At 34.3% G+C, this 15,938-nt stretch overlaps 1 pseudogene; it reads left to right on the top strand.

Moving 5' to 3' along the window:
- The window catches only part of LOC107973371 (protein FRG1-like), a 42,132-nt pseudogene that overhangs the window by 2,370 nt on the left and 23,824 nt on the right, over nt 1-15,938 (top strand).

Consider the following 15,938-nt stretch of genomic DNA (forward strand, 5'->3'; position numbering starts at 1 on the left):
CAAGTTTCAATCTTAACGATATTTATTTATCACACAAATCAATATACTTAAACTCATCTATATAAATGATGTCCTGTAGTAAGAAGAAAAAGAGCAAAGATAAGAAGAGAAAAAGAGAAGAAGATGAAGAAACCCAGCTTGATATGTTGGTGAGTCAGTTTTCAGTGCTTTATTCTGAAAAAAGTTAACATTTCTTGAGATCTCATTGAAAATATTTTCCTAGTTAGAAATTTATGATGTATTCATATTTGTCTTAAAGTGCTTAAATATTACCTACAGTTGCAAATTCCATTTATTCTTTAGCACAGTATATGCTACTGATCCCTTTACTTCATTATCAGAACAGAGCACAGGAGAGAAGAATTACAACTCTCTGACTTAATAGGCACCATTAGACTGCTTAATAGCCGCAGATTCTGATACATAATTTTAAAGGCTTAATGTAAATATTATTCAACCAAATATATTTTACAAGATATTTTCTTTGAACATGTATGCATTTTTGTTGTAGAAGTCAGTTGTCTCTTAAACGAAGTATCCTCACAGGAAAAATCATTATTTTGTGAACTCTGAAATGAATGAAAATTTTAATTACAATATCAGGGTAGCCTGTAAATGATACTAGAAATAAACTGACCCAAACACACTTAACCAGCCTGTTTTCCATTTAGCTGTTTCCATACTATTTTTTCTCTTTTAAAACTTGGCAAGTTGCATTTTGAATCTTCATAAATTATGTTAGCTTAAAAAATATATAAAATATGGAATGATGTAAAGCTAATGTTCTGGAAGAATCATTGCTTTTGAAATGGCAAATCAACAATTCTAAAATTAGGGTAAATATCTAGGGTAGATATGTAGATGTGGAATTGCTGTGTCAAAGGATAGGTGAATGTTTAACTATATAAGAAACTGTCAACAATTTTCTAAAGTGGTTGTGCTATTTTATCCTCCCACCAAGAATGAATTAGTTCTCCAGTTACATCCTTGCCAAGAGTTGATGGTGTTATCAGTCTTTTCTCCCAGTCTGAGTTTTACCTTTTCAGTTTCTTAATGGTTTTTGGATGGACAGCTTTTTCTTTTTTTTTTTTTTTTGAGATGGAGTCTCGTTCTGTCACCCAGGCTGGAGGTCAGTGGCACGATATCGGTTCACTGCAAGCTCCACCTCCCAGGTTCACGCCATTCTCCTGCCTTAGCCTCCCAAGTAGCTGGGACTACTGGCACCTGCCACCACGCCCAGCTAATTTTTTGTGTTTTTAGTAGCGATAGGGTTTCACCATTTTAGCCAGGATGGTCAGAAGCTTTTAATGTTTATAAAGCTTAGTTTATTTTTTTTCTTTTATGGTTCCTGCCTTATCTCTTTGATCTAAGAGATCTTTGCTTACCCCAAAGTCAGGAAAATATTCTACATTGTCTTTTAGAGGCATCATAGTTTTAGTTTTTACATTAAATCTGTCATTAATCTCAAATTAATTTTTGGCATGGTGTGAGTTTGGTTTCAAGATTTACTTTTTTTTTTTTTTTTTTAACATCTTGATAGCCATTTGTGCCAGCACCACTGGTGTTTCCTTTTTCCATTAATCCAGTTTCGTATCTTCATAAAAAGTCAATTAACTTTCTGTGTATTGGTCTATTTCTGGACTCTGTTCTATCGATTGTCTGTTTTTCTTTTGATATATTTATCTTGACTGCTATAATTTCATGAAGTCTTGAGATCAGGTAGTGTGTGTCCTCCAACTTTGTACTTACTATTAGTTTATTAATTTCTACAGTGAAGCCTGTTGGATTTTCTCGGAGAATTGTATTGAGTCCACATCATTTGGGGGATAATCAACATCTTAATATTGGGCCTCAATATTTCATAATTTTCAATGTAGCAGTCTTGCATGCCTGTTTAAAAATTTATTCTTAAGTATTTTATAATTTTACACTACTGTCAGTAGAACTTTTGAATTTGATTTTCCAGTTGTTTGCTGTCAGTATGTAGATATGCAATTGATTTTTGTATAGTGACTTTGTAGTCTGATAAGTCTGTTTCACTTATTACTTCTAGTGGTTTGTTTATATAGAAAACTAAGAAATTTGCAATTATGTTTCCTGTGACTATCGTTTTACTTCTTTCTTTCTAATCCTTTTGTCTTGTCTTGCTTTTTATTGGTTTATTATACTGTCCAGGACTTCCATAGTGTTGAACAGAAGTCACGAGAATGGGCATAATTGCATTGTTTGCAAGCTTAGGCAGAAAGCTTTCAGTGGTCCACCATATGGTATGTCTGTAGGATCTGCAGAGAAAACCTTTATCAAAATGAGGACATTCCTTTTAAACTTTGTTTCTCGCAGTTTTTATCATAACGATGTTTAATGCTGTCAAATGTCTCTTTCTGTATCTGTTGAGATGATTATACAACTTTCTTCATTCTGCCAATGAATAACATTGGTTTCATTTTCAACTTTTAAACTAACTTTACATCCCTGAGATAAACCCCACTTGGTTGTGGTGCATTGTCCTTTGGGATATTGCTAGAGTTGATTTCCAGGTTTTTTTTTTTTTTTTTTTTTTTAAGATTTCTATATTGGTGTTGATGGGAGATATTGGACTTTTGTATCCTTTTCTTGTAATGTCTTTATTTGATTTTAGTGTCAAGGTGATATTGGGTGTCATAAAATTAGATGGGAAGTGCTGTCTCCTTCCCTGTTTTTGGAAATAGCTGTGTAAGATCGGTATGATTTCTTCTTTACATGTTTGATAGGATTTACCAGTGAAGTCATCTGAACCTAGAGGGTTTTGTTTGGTTTGGTTTTAGTTTTTTGTGGGAGAATTAAGATTTTTTAAGAGATATTTTCAGATTTTTCTGTTGTCAGTTTTGGTAATTTGTGTCTTTTAGGAAAATTTCATTTTATCCAAGTTGTTGGATTTATTGGCATAAAATTTTTCAGAATATTCCTTTAATATCCTTTTAATATCCGTAGAATCTAATCTGTATTGCAGTCTCTTCATATTGGTAATTTGTTTTTTTTCTATTTTTTCCTGGATCAGTCAGTCTAGCTGGAGGTTTATCAATTCTTTATAAGATCACTTATTTTAGATCATTAATGATCTTTTAGTACAGGGGTATTCAATCTTTTAGGTTCCCTGGGCCACAGTGGAAGGAGAATTGTCTTGGGCCACACATAGAATACACTAACGATAAGCTGATGAGCCAAAAAAAAAAAATAAGGAAAAAACATCTCATAATGTTTCAAGAAAGTTTATGAATTTGTATTGGGCTGCATTCAAACCTGGCCTGGGCCACATGCAGCCCTCAGGTTGGACAAGCCTGTTTCAGTATTACTTATTTTCTCTTTTTTTCATTTTTTATTTCATTTATTTTCAGTCTTTTTTTTCCTCCCTTTAACTTATTTTCAGTTTACTTTGCTCTTGTTTTATTGCTTCTTAAGAAGAGAGTTAGATCTCTTCATTCCACGTTAGTTTTAGTTATAGTCAACACATTTTGCTTTCATTTTCATTCCATTCAAAATATCATCTAGTTTTCCTTGTGATTTTTCTTTTCATGGATGCTTGAGTTATTTAAAAGTGTATTGTTTTTTAATTTCTACTACATAGAGATATTATAGGTATGTTATTGTTGCTGATTTCTAATTCATTTATAGTATAGTTGGAGAACATACTTTCTTAGTGAATTTCCATGTACACTTGAAAAGAATGTGTATTCTGCAGATGTTGGTTCAGGGTTTTTTTGTTTTTGTTTTTGGTTTTTTTTCTGGAGATGAAGTCTCGCTCTGTTGCCCAGCAGGCTGGAGTGCAGTGGTGCGATCTCGGCTCACTGCAGCCTCTGCCTCCCAGGTTCAAGTGATTCTCCTGCCTCAGCCTCTGGAGGAGCTGGAATTACAGGCACCTGCCACCATGCCTGGCTAATTTTTTTTTTATTTTTAATGGAGGCAGGGTTTCACCACGTTGGCCAAGCTGGTCTCAAACTCCTGACCTCAGGCGATCCGCCCGCCTCACTCTCAAAGTGCTGGGATTACGGGCATGAGCCGTGGCGCCCGGTGGTTCAGTGTTCTTTAGATGTCAGTTAGATCAACTGGTGGAGCTTGTGACTATGCACATCTTCTGTGTCCTTACTGATTTTTTACTCATCCTACAATGTATTGAGAGTTATGTTAAAATCGCCAGCTGTAATTCTAGATCTGTCTACTTGAGCAGTTTTTGCTTAAAGTATTTTGAAGCTGTCATGTGTACACACTTAGGATTGTTAAGTCTTCCTTATAAATTCAGTCTTTCATTTTCATAACATTTTAACCTTTATTTCTGTTAAATGTCTTGATGCCTAGTTATATTATTTGGCCACCCTTTTTCTCCTGTCAAGCCTGGGCCTTTGTTAGTTTGTGCTTATTTATTAGGTTTTTGCCTGTAGACTTAGACAGTGACTCTTACTCTAGGAAAGGTTCATCCTCATGGGCCTCAGCCACATGTTCTATGTATACTTGATGAGTTCTCTCCACTCTGCTATGTCCCAAATTTGTGTGATCTCTGGCATCTCCAGTCAGCCCTCAGAAGTGCCAGCCACTCTGCAGAGGCCTTGTGGAGCCTGCCTGCTGTATGCACTCCCCCCAGCCCTTGGCCCCAGACCTGCAGAGAACTTTTGCATTCTCTTTTGAGGCCTCACCTGTATGTAGTTCTCTCTTCTCCAGTACCTTATTCTATAAACTCCAAACATGTTAGTACTGCAAGACTCTCAGCTTAGTGACAGTGACATTGCCTCATTTTTGGAGGTCTCTACCTCTCTCTGTGTGGTCAAGAAACTGCCATTGGGCAGAAAACAGAAGTGTGTGTGAGATTTGCCTCCTGTGTTTTCCTGTTCTCAAATATCACAGTCCTGTTCTGCCTGTGTTCCAATCCCCGAAAACAGTTTTCTCAAATATTCTAACCAGTTTCAGTTTTCTCGTTGGTCATGGTGGGAGGGCAAGTCCATCTTGGCTGGAAGAGGAAGTCCTTCTGCGTCTTTTTCTCCTTGTCCTTCCACCTTCTTTTGCATTGTGGATATTCTAAACTTGCCGTATAAGTAAGCATGTGCCTATTTGTGAAGGGAAAGGAAAAAACCCTTTTAATTTTTTAAAGCTGTTCTGTTGGTTCCTCACAAGGATCTGAAGGGATTGGTAAATAGGATGAAAGAAATTCTGTCTTTCACATGGAGAATACCATGTGTGACATTAATAAAAATGAGCATGTCTGTAAGCAAAGGGTTTCACTGAGCTCTGCTAGATTCAGAAGCAATTGAACTTACAACATCGTAGTTTGCAAAACACAGATTTGATTTACCCAGGAACTAAAGCTAAGTAAACTATGGGTTAATAGAAGGTCTGTGAAGGGTACTTAGACTACAGTAAGATTGGGGAAGAAAATTCCATTTCCAAATCTAAGATATATCATTCCTTTGTGCCAAGAACATAATGAAGGTAGAGATTTAAGGGGGCCCTTAGCACAGAAGCACTGGGTTAGTCAGAAGGTGATGTGAGCTGTCTCACAGCCTTGATGCTAGAATGATGGTGCCCTGGTAGTATCTTATCAGCCATGACACTGGTGCATCGGGCCATTTTTGTTTTTTGTTTTTTGTTTTTTGTTTTTTTTTGAGACAGGCTCTTGCTTTGTTGCTCAGACTGGAGTGCAGTGACATGATCATGGCTCAGTGCACCCTCAAACTCGTAGGCTCAAGGCTCAAGCAATTCTCTCACCTCGGACTCCCGAGTAGCTGGGACCACAGGCTTATACCACCATACCCAGCTAATTTCTTAATTTTTTTGTAGAGATAGGGGTCTCCTTTTGTTGCCTAGGCTGATTTTGAACTCCTGGGCTTAAGTGATTCTCCTGCTTCCACCTCTCAAAGTGCTGGATTACAGGCATGCCAGACATATGGAAACATTCTCAACTATGTGAAAATATGTGAAAAGCTTTGTTATGCATTGTGAGACAACACAGCGGGAATATTTCATCATCTGCCTAAGGTTTAAAAGGAAATAACTTTAAGCATGTGTCTAAATAGCAAATAATGTTTTAGAGCGGATTCTCTTAAATTCAGCTCGGGCGTCTGCAGCATATACACAGCTTGAGCTGTCACCTGACGTAGAGACAGGCAACTTCAGTGCCCACTGTTCTTAGGATCCACTGCTTTTTCACAGCTAAAACCCCCAAGTGGCACCGTTAAGTATTATGTTATGTTACTTTAGTCGTTAAACGTATAAGCATACCTCCAAATGTTGAATGTAGGCCACTTGCAGAAAGTAGGCAGAATGCTCACATTTAATTCTTGATGATACTGTGTTTAGCTTTCTTATTATTTGAAATCTCATTGAGAAGAAATACTGGCATCTGCTCAATGTAATTTCTTTTTCAGTTGACAATATTATAAGTAATGTTATTGTATCATTTCCCTACTTGGACAGAGTGTGAAAATTTTGAGGAGCTTGTCTGCCAGAAATTTCTTCTTCATTTGCAAAACATTAATGAGATATTGTATTTAAATGATTTTATTTAATATTAAGTGTACTTGGTGAATGTGGCATAGAACATACAAAATAAAACTAATTTAAAATTATTAACTATTACATTTATAAGAAAGACTTGCTAATCATAACACTGTTCATAATGATTCTGAATAAAGCATTATTTCTTTTCCTGAAAACAATTGTAGCTATAACTCAATCATCTAAATTGTCATTAGTTTTATTGCTTTCTAATCATCTTTAGCTGAAATTTTAATTTTGATTAATTTTCTTTTTCTCCATTGGTTTCGTGTGTGTGGGGGGGTAAAATATACAGAATATAGAATTTGCCAGTTTTTCTATTTTTAAGTGTACACTTCAGTGGCATTTAAATACATGCACCATTTTACCTTCCCACCAGCATTGCAGAGGGTTTCAGTTTCTCCACATCCTGCCCAACATTTGTTTTTCTGGTTTTCTTGGTTTCTGTTTTTTGTTTGTTTTGATAATAGCATTCTAATGGGTGTGAAGTGGTATTGCATTATGGTTTTGATTTATATTTCCCTAGTGACTAGTGATGTTGAGCATCTTTTAGAGTGCTTATTGGCCATTTGTATATCATCTTTGGAGCAACGCCCGTGTATATCCTTTGCCCAGTTTTGAATTGTGGTATTTGTCTTTTTGGAGTTCTCTGTATAGTCTGGATATTAATTCCTTATAATGTATGTAGCTTACAAATATTTTCTCCATTCTCTGGGTTGCCTTTTACTCTTGTTGACAGTGGTTCTTGATGCACAAAAGTTTTTAATTCTGATGAAGTCCAGTTTGTCTGTGTTTTCTTTTGTTGCCTGTGCCTTTGATGTTCTATATAAGAAATCATTGCCAAATTCATTATCGTGAAGCTCTTCCCATTTCCTTCTAAAAGTTTTCTAACTTTAGCTCTTACATTTAGGTCTTTGGTCTATTTTAGGTTACTTTTTGTATTTGGTGTTAGATAAGGGTCCCACTTCATTTTAGCTAAAATTTTATGTATTTTAAAATTGATTATGAAAAGCATGAAATGTTTAGTTGAATAGAAAATTTTGTGCAGTGGAATTAACTGAATCTTTAAAACCTTTTTATTATGGAAATATCCCAACTAATCCATACGTAGAAGAATATAATGAGTCCCCCATGTGTCTAGGCCCTAGCATTAATTATCAATATTTTGCCAATCTCGTTTCATTTACATGCACACCCCCACACACATTTTTTCCTATAAAATTTTAAGTAAAATCACAGATATTACATCATTTTACCCATAAGTACATAAATGTACATTTCTTAACGTGGTATGTCTTTCTCTCATCACATGTTTTGTTCTTTACTTCTATATATTATACTATGTCATAATCAGACCTTGTAAAATTAACAAGAATTCCTTAATATGTCATATCCAGTTAATGATTGACTCATTTCTACTCTAGTTAAAGTACAATTTAGGAGGAGGTTTGAGGATATTTTTTAACATTAAGATATAAACTTTTATAACAACTGCTAAAATAATTGTTGCTAGAGTCTAACATTTCTATTGGCAAATTGGAAATTAGTATACATAGACATAGATTCTGCTCATTTTGCTTTCAATCTAAAATCATAGTTAAGACTACTGGCCGGGTGCGGTGGCTCACACCTGTAATCCCAGCACTTTGGGAGGCAGAGGCGGGTGGATCATGAGGTCAGGTGTTCAAGATCAGCCTGGCCAATGTGGTGAAACCCTGTCTCTAACTAAAAACACACAAAAAAATTTTTCGGGCATGGTGGCAGGCTCTTTTAACCCCAGCTACTCAGGAAGCTGAGGCAGAGAATTGTTTGAACCCAGGAGGTGGAGGTCGCAGTGAGCCAAGATCGCGTCACTGCACTCCAGCCTGGGCGACAGAGCAAGACTCCGTCTAAAACAAAAACAAACAAACAAACAAAAAAGATTACTATGCTAGAAAGTCTTCCTGTAGAGGCATTTTTAAGAAGCATTATGATAGGCATTGCCTCTGGAAAGCAGGCATGAATAGAGGCTGGGGTCTATCATGAGAGAGACCGTTCTCCATATATCACTTTGTACCTTCACATGTTGCCTTTTGTTTTGTTTTGGTCTTTTTTTGAGACAGGACCTTGCTCTGTCACTCAGGCTAGAGTACAGTGGTGTGATCATAGCTCACTATAACCTTGAACTCCTGGGCTCAAGTGATCCCCTTTCACAGCTCCCCGAGTAGCTGGGATTACAGGCATGCACCCCCATGCCTGGCTGTATGTTGCTATTATGTATTTTAAAAACCTAATCCTGACTGTGCTGGTAGTCACATGAATCTGTGCACATACATGCAAACAAGTACATGTAAAACTGGTGAAATCTGAATAAGCTTCATGGATTATATCAGTGTCAGTTTCCTGATTCTAAAAGTGTATGATACTTACGCAAGATGTCATCATTGAGACAAAGCAAGTAAAGGATATGTGAGATCTTCATATTATTTCTTACGACTGCCAAATAAAAAGTTTTTAAAACTAAGTTATAATAACAAAGAACTCTGTGTCAAAACTAAGATATAAAGTTGAAATATCAATTTTATTTTTTAGGAATCTGGCGGACAGTAACAAACTTTGGTGAAATTTCAGGAACCATAGCCATTGAAATGGATGAGGGAACCTATATACATGCACTTGACAATGGTCTTTTTACCCTGGGAGCTCCACACAAAGAAGGTTTGTGTCTGGAAGGGAAGATCCTGACACAAGTGTAGATTTTAGGACATTCATTCACTTAGGCCAAACTCTAACTAGTCTCAAACATTTTCCAAAGGAATGGAACCATTGCATTTGACTTTTCCATTTTTTTTTTAATTGCTTAATATTTACCAGCCATTGGCAAGTCCCTTTTTCTAATATAAGCATTGGAAAACATTCCGTATTGTTCCAGAAGAGTATCTTTGGAAATCAAAACAATATGAATAATTAAAATAGTAAGTGGAAAGAAAAAAGAAAACCTATTTGAGTCAAACATGTGTGAATTTCTTTTTCATTCAGACCTATTACCAAAACTAACCTGGGTGCATTTAACAATTTGAAGTTTCTTCATTTTCTTTAGCCCATTAGAGGAAGCACTAATGAGATACGAAATAATTAGAAGATAAAAAGCAGTATCATTTGGTCAGCAAGGCCATCCATTGAATAAATGAAAGCATTTAGCTTTTTTAAATAAGTGCTTATTTATGACTGTATTTTAAAACATAAAGAGAAGCTATCTCGAAAGTTGTTAAATAAGCATTATATCACCCTGTCTTACTCAGTGTATAAAATTAGCACTGTAGTTAAAAGAAGGTAAAATAGATCTTGATTCCAAAGATACAGTATTACAGTGACATCAGTATATCTGAATATTCTTACATTTAATTGCAGAAGAAAATAGCCACATTTTTTAAAGCAAAATAATGTCTTTATATTTATAGCAAATGTCAAATTTATTTTCAAATGTTTTTTCTCCAATAGTTGATGAGGGCCTTAGTCCTCCAGAGCAGTTTACAGCTGTCAAATTATCTGATTCCAGGTGAGCTTATGTTGTAATATAATTAGTAACCAGTTATTTTAAAAATTTAATTGTATTCATTAAAAATTTTAGTATCTGTCTTAAGCCCACGGTAATTTTGATATAAAAAATGAAATAGCTTTTTTGAAAAGTAGATTATATGATCAACTTTTAATGGATTTCCTATCAATATATAATGCTAGGCTGGAAAAAAGATATGTAAGTTAAAAAATGAAGATTAATAACTTCACACACCAAATAAGATAGATTAAAAAATAAATCAAATAGTACAAAACCTGGTTCACTGTTGCTATGATATTTAAACTCACTGTTTGGAAGTCTAAAGAGAAACAGGAAGACTAAAAAAAGGAATATTGTTGAAACCAGCAGAGAATGTTACAGCATCATAACGACCAAAAGAATATTTTTACTCACTATTTTTACAGTCATTTTATAAAGTAACCTTTTTTATTCTCACCTTGTGCAGAAGTATAAAATGATTCTTTGGGTAAAAGATACTGAAAGTGAATTTACATATTTTAGTAATTGGTTACATCAACATGATAATGATTTCTGTTATATAATCATTAACATATAAAGGAGTAGAAGTCAATTCTGGCATCCGAGGAGATTGTTGGTAAGGTAAAAGAAATCATAATTTTAAAAAATCACATTAAGATGATTATTTCTATACTTTCTTTGAAAATCTGATAAGTAGGGTGAAAGACAAAGAAGAAAAGCAGAGGAAGAAAAAATTAAATAGTTTTAAACTGCTTTACAATTATAAACAAAAAAGGATTATAAAGAAAATTAACTGACAAATGAGGAAAATATTTGCAACAATCTTAGTAGGCAGTGAGTTCTTAATCTTCATATGTATCTTGTATAGAATTCATAGCACTGAAGACCCCAGTAGGAAAATTGCAAACAATCAGATCTGAATAGAAAAATGGACAAGGGACATTACCAGATAATCTAAAAACTAAAAAGGAAAGGAAAACAAAAACAATTGTTATTCTAGTTAGCTACTAAAATGCAAATTAATAGGGTACTGTTTTTTTCCATATCAGGTTTTCAAGTATTTTTTAGAGTCATAATGTTTAAAAAAAAATCCATGATACAAAACATATTCTGTTAATTTGAGGTAAGAATGTAAATGGAAGCAGCATTTTCTGGAAAACAGTTTGATGACATAAAGTTTTAGAATTTATTATTGAAGTTTATAACTAAAGAGGTATAATTAAAGAATGATGAGTTTTGAAAATATTTGTTATGTAATATATAAGGCACAATGTTTATATTAAAAAAGCAAAATATAAAACTAAATTTAAAACTGCACTGTCCAATATGGCAACAACTAGTCACATGTAGCTTTTTTTTTTTTTTTTTTTTTTTTTTTTTTTTTTTTTTGAAGGCACAGATTCTCACTCTGTCACCCAGGCTGGAGGGCAGTGGTGTGATCATAGCTCACTATAACCTCAAATTTCTGGGCTCAAGCACTCCTCCTGCATCAGCCTCCCAAGTAGCTGGTATTACATGCTCACACCACCATGCCCAGCTAACTTTTTAAATTTTTTGTAGAGATGGGGTCTCACTATGTTGTCCAGGCTGATCTTGAACTTCTTGCCTCAAGCAATCCTCCCATTGCCTTCCCAAAGCACAGAGATTACAGGAGTGAGTCACCACTCAGCCACATGCATCTTTTGAACACTTGGAATATGTCCAGTCTGAAATTTTAGATATGTACACACCCACATACACATGTCCTGTTTTGGTGTCCTATAATTAATTTTCTCTCAGTTTTTAACTTTTATTTATCTTATTAATGTACAGAATCACCCTGAAATCTGGCTATGGAAAATATCTTGGTATAAATTCAGATGAACTTGTTGTTGGGCGTTCAGATGCAATTGGACCAAGAGAACAATGGGAAACAGTCTTTCAAAATGTAAGTGCTGTTATTGTTTATAAAAACTTCCTGTCAGTTTAACAGAAAGTCTGTAACAGTCAATCATAATATATTTAAAAAGAAAAAGTAGGATGCAATAGTATAATACATTAAATTGGAATAAATCAGAACATAGAGCCTTAAAGAGATTTCAAAATGTAGTGCAACAAAAATAGCATTAGTACTTTTGCCCACAATTATTTCGTATACCCTTAGTGCCTAGATATATATCTCATTTCCATTGAAGAACCAGTCAATTTTAGGTCACAGAGTAGGAAAACAGAATAGTTCCTAAGTATCTTCTTTGTAGCAGAAATCATGGATGCTTTCAGAAACATTACAGACTGTAAGCAAACAGTGGAGCTAGCTAAGACCAAGTTGTGACAATTTGCGTATAAAATCTAAATAATTAGAGTTCATTGAAGTAAATTATCTCTAAAAGATTTTCAGTTCATAAGCTTAAAATAGTGTATGAAAAGATAGTTTAATATAAGAAGAAAAAAGATAATATACTAATTCTTAATTTTAGTAAGTAGACAGTTGTAGTATATGGATGTTTTGTTAAATCTTTGTTGATACAGAATACATAATTTCCTTTTTCTATGTGAGAAGTAAATATTGAACAAAAATATGTGAGTGCTAAACTGTCTTTAAAAAGTAGATAACTGTATCAAAAACAGTAAGGACCAATGGGCACCACGCAGAACAAGCAAATAGAAGATAAGCTCAGCCTTTGAGTAGCAGCTTTGGCAGTATACAATAATGAACTGAAAATAGGAACTCAGCAGTGTTTTCTAAAATGACAGATTAAACAAACATCCCACCAGAAAGTGGTAATCACTTACACTAATTTCCTCATCCCCTAGGATAAAATCATAAGTCAGTGACTTGAAAACTATTTTGACCCAATCCATTGAGAAATGCATTTTTACATTGCAGCCCAGCACACACATATGTGTAACTGAAGCAAGAGTTGTACTTAACAATACTTACTTATCCATGTGTTATGCATCTTGATAGTTCTTATTCTCTTTTACCCCTTCCTCTGTGTGTCTGTGTGTATTCTTTTTCCCCCCCACCCACCCAGTACTGTTCAGGAAACACTACATTGATTTCATTACCTGCTAATGTGTTGCAACCCCTTTGAGATGATCCTACTAGTTATGATGAGATGCTTCTAATAAAAGTTACACCAGTAGAAAATGCCAATATTTCATAAGGCCAGGATGATGACTTAGATAGTACTAATAATACCACACTTTAGGAAAGTTCATTTCATTTTATTTTTAGGAAGGACACTAAGTTTCAAAAATTTAAATTTAAATGAAAGAGGGTCTTAAAACTCTATTGCAAAAAGGACTCAACTGAATAATCTGTGGCACAGGTTTAAATCACCTTGGACCACACCGCCATGTTCCAGGGCTCACCGGGAGCCATTGAGATGAGAGACCACCCAGCTCTTGTGACTTAACTAAGAAATTAAATCCATGTTATCAGCACGTTTTTAACTGGATGTGATGTAAGGTTAACATATTTTGTAATCATTATATTTATAAATATTTTGTCTAAATGTTATTGTATTCCAAGTTTTCCAAAAGAATCAACCAAATACAAGTTATAAATAAACAATATATTTGTTACGGGAGTTAAGCTAACCAAATTTATAACCCAGATTTAGATACGCAAGAAAATCAATTTTTAAAGTTTTGTTTAATAGAAAGCAGTGTAATACATCAAACATTAAACAAATGAAAATGTATATGAATATTTATTTTCACACACAAAAGTCCCTCAGACATTGATTCTTAAATTCAAAACACCAAAGGCATTGTATATGCCTTTTCATGTTTTCTAATTGTGAAGAAAATAAATTTTACTTAAAATGCTAATATTTGAATAAAGTATGCATTCATAATTATGTTCTTGTCTTTAAAGTTAATTTTTCAAACAGAACTAAATCAGTTTTATCTTCATTAGATCTTTTAGAAAGGAAGCAATCCTACCTCATGTAATTAGAATTTAGTCCTACTAGGAAGATACACTACAAATATTTATTGTGGTAATCTTCGAATAGCAAAATGAAAGGTGATTTTGGTTTCCTTTTCTATATGTTCTTGTATTATATTTTTCAGGTTTTTCTCTAAGTTTTTTTCTCTGATTTTTAAATCAGGGAGGAGAAATTAATTCAGTCTAAACACTTAATGTTTCTTCTACAAGAAGTATCCTCATGGCTATTTCGTTATTTTGTTGCACTTAGGGGAAAATGGCTTTGTTGGCCTCAAATAGCTGCTTTATTAGATGCAATGAAGCAGGGGACATAGAAGCAAAAAGTAAAACAGCAGAAGAAGAAATGATCAAGGTAATGATGACATTTTATACAGATGACTGCATTCACACATGCGATGTGACTGTATGTCTTTAAAATGTTAAGTCATCATTTACTGTCACTTTAAAGATTTACTTAATAGCTTTTTATAATGTGGTATTTCAGATAGACTCATTTTTAATTATAAATCCCATAGTTGATGGCTTGTTTATACAATGTGGTAGAGAAATCAGTGTATCTAGGAGCTACCTTGCCATTATCTCCATGGATTAGTATCTTTTTCTGGTAGTTCCACATGCTCTTTTCATGCTTTCATTTTCTTGTTTTCTTGCTTGTATTTTAAAATCTAATTTTTAAAATAGATAACATGTACATGTGGTCCAACATTTTTAAATAAAAGCATACGAAGATGAAGACATATGCCTGCTATGCATCTTACTCACCTGTGTCCCAGCTCCTGTTCCTCTTTCCCTTTGTTTTGTTTTTTTATAGCCTCCTAAAATTTCTTTATAAACATATGAATATATTTATAATTTTCAACTGTCTTACACTAAAGGCAGTCTCCTCTATAGTCTTCTCGACTTTGATATTTTTTTCCTTAAAATTGTATCTTGGAGAGTTTTCTACTATTAGTTTGAATGTAGAAAGTTTTCTCTTTTTCTTGCTTCTCCTCTCTTTCTCTCTCTCTCTTTTTTAACAGCCACATAATATTCCATTTTAGGGATGTACCTTTATTTATTTAGTCTTTTGTAGATGGAAATTTAGGCTGTTTCCAGTCTTTTGCTCTTATAAACACTGCTGCAGTACATAACATTGAATATGCATCAATTTGTAGATGTGCGGGTGGACCTGAAGATAAATTTCCAGAAGCAGAATTACCAGGTCGGGGTATACACGTTTGTATTTATGTAATGCTTGAGCTTCTGTGATGATAATCACTCTATGAAACGTAAAAAATCATAGCAGAACTTCTGGGGCCTTAGCCCTTACATTTTAAAAATATTTTTATTAATAGTACCCATCTTCTTTGCATTAGGAGAAACATGAATCACATAAAACATGATTTTTATTTTATTTTTAAAATTTGTGTGCATCACTAAGCTGGAAATAAAAATTCCTTATTCCAGGCTAAATTCCCTCATCTGTAGTCAGACGCGTTATGCATTGCACCAGTGGCCTGTGCCCTCCCTAATCCTACTCTTTGTTTTACATCATTGTAAAAGTTACACAGACATCTTCATATCAAGGTGAAATTCTAAATAATACTGTTAATATAACCTAGATAAATCAGGTAGTTAACTGGAATTTGATGAAAACATTTAAGGCTTAATTTTTTAGACTCACAAAAGCCACTGATCTTTAATGATAAACATATACCAGGATGTGTCTAAAGAATAACTCCCCCCTTCTTGACACATGGTTTTTCTGTGTCTTGGCATTCCATCGCAGTACTGAGCATCCTGAATCTGCTTTGTCTCTGTTGGGAATCATAGGTTGCATCCAGTCTGACCCAGATTTGCTCTGTCAGGCATTGTGGGGGCCAGAGTGGAAGGCTCTCAGAGAGGGGGCAAATGCCTTTTCTAAAATGCCCTTCGTTCTTATAATCAGAGCATAAAAATTTATGT

This window comes from Pan troglodytes, chromosome 17 (assembly GCF_028858775.2).
Source record: "Pan troglodytes isolate AG18354 chromosome 17, NHGRI_mPanTro3-v2.0_pri, whole genome shotgun sequence".
In the NCBI taxonomy this organism is placed as follows: Eukaryota; Metazoa; Chordata; class Mammalia; order Primates; family Hominidae; genus Pan; species Pan troglodytes.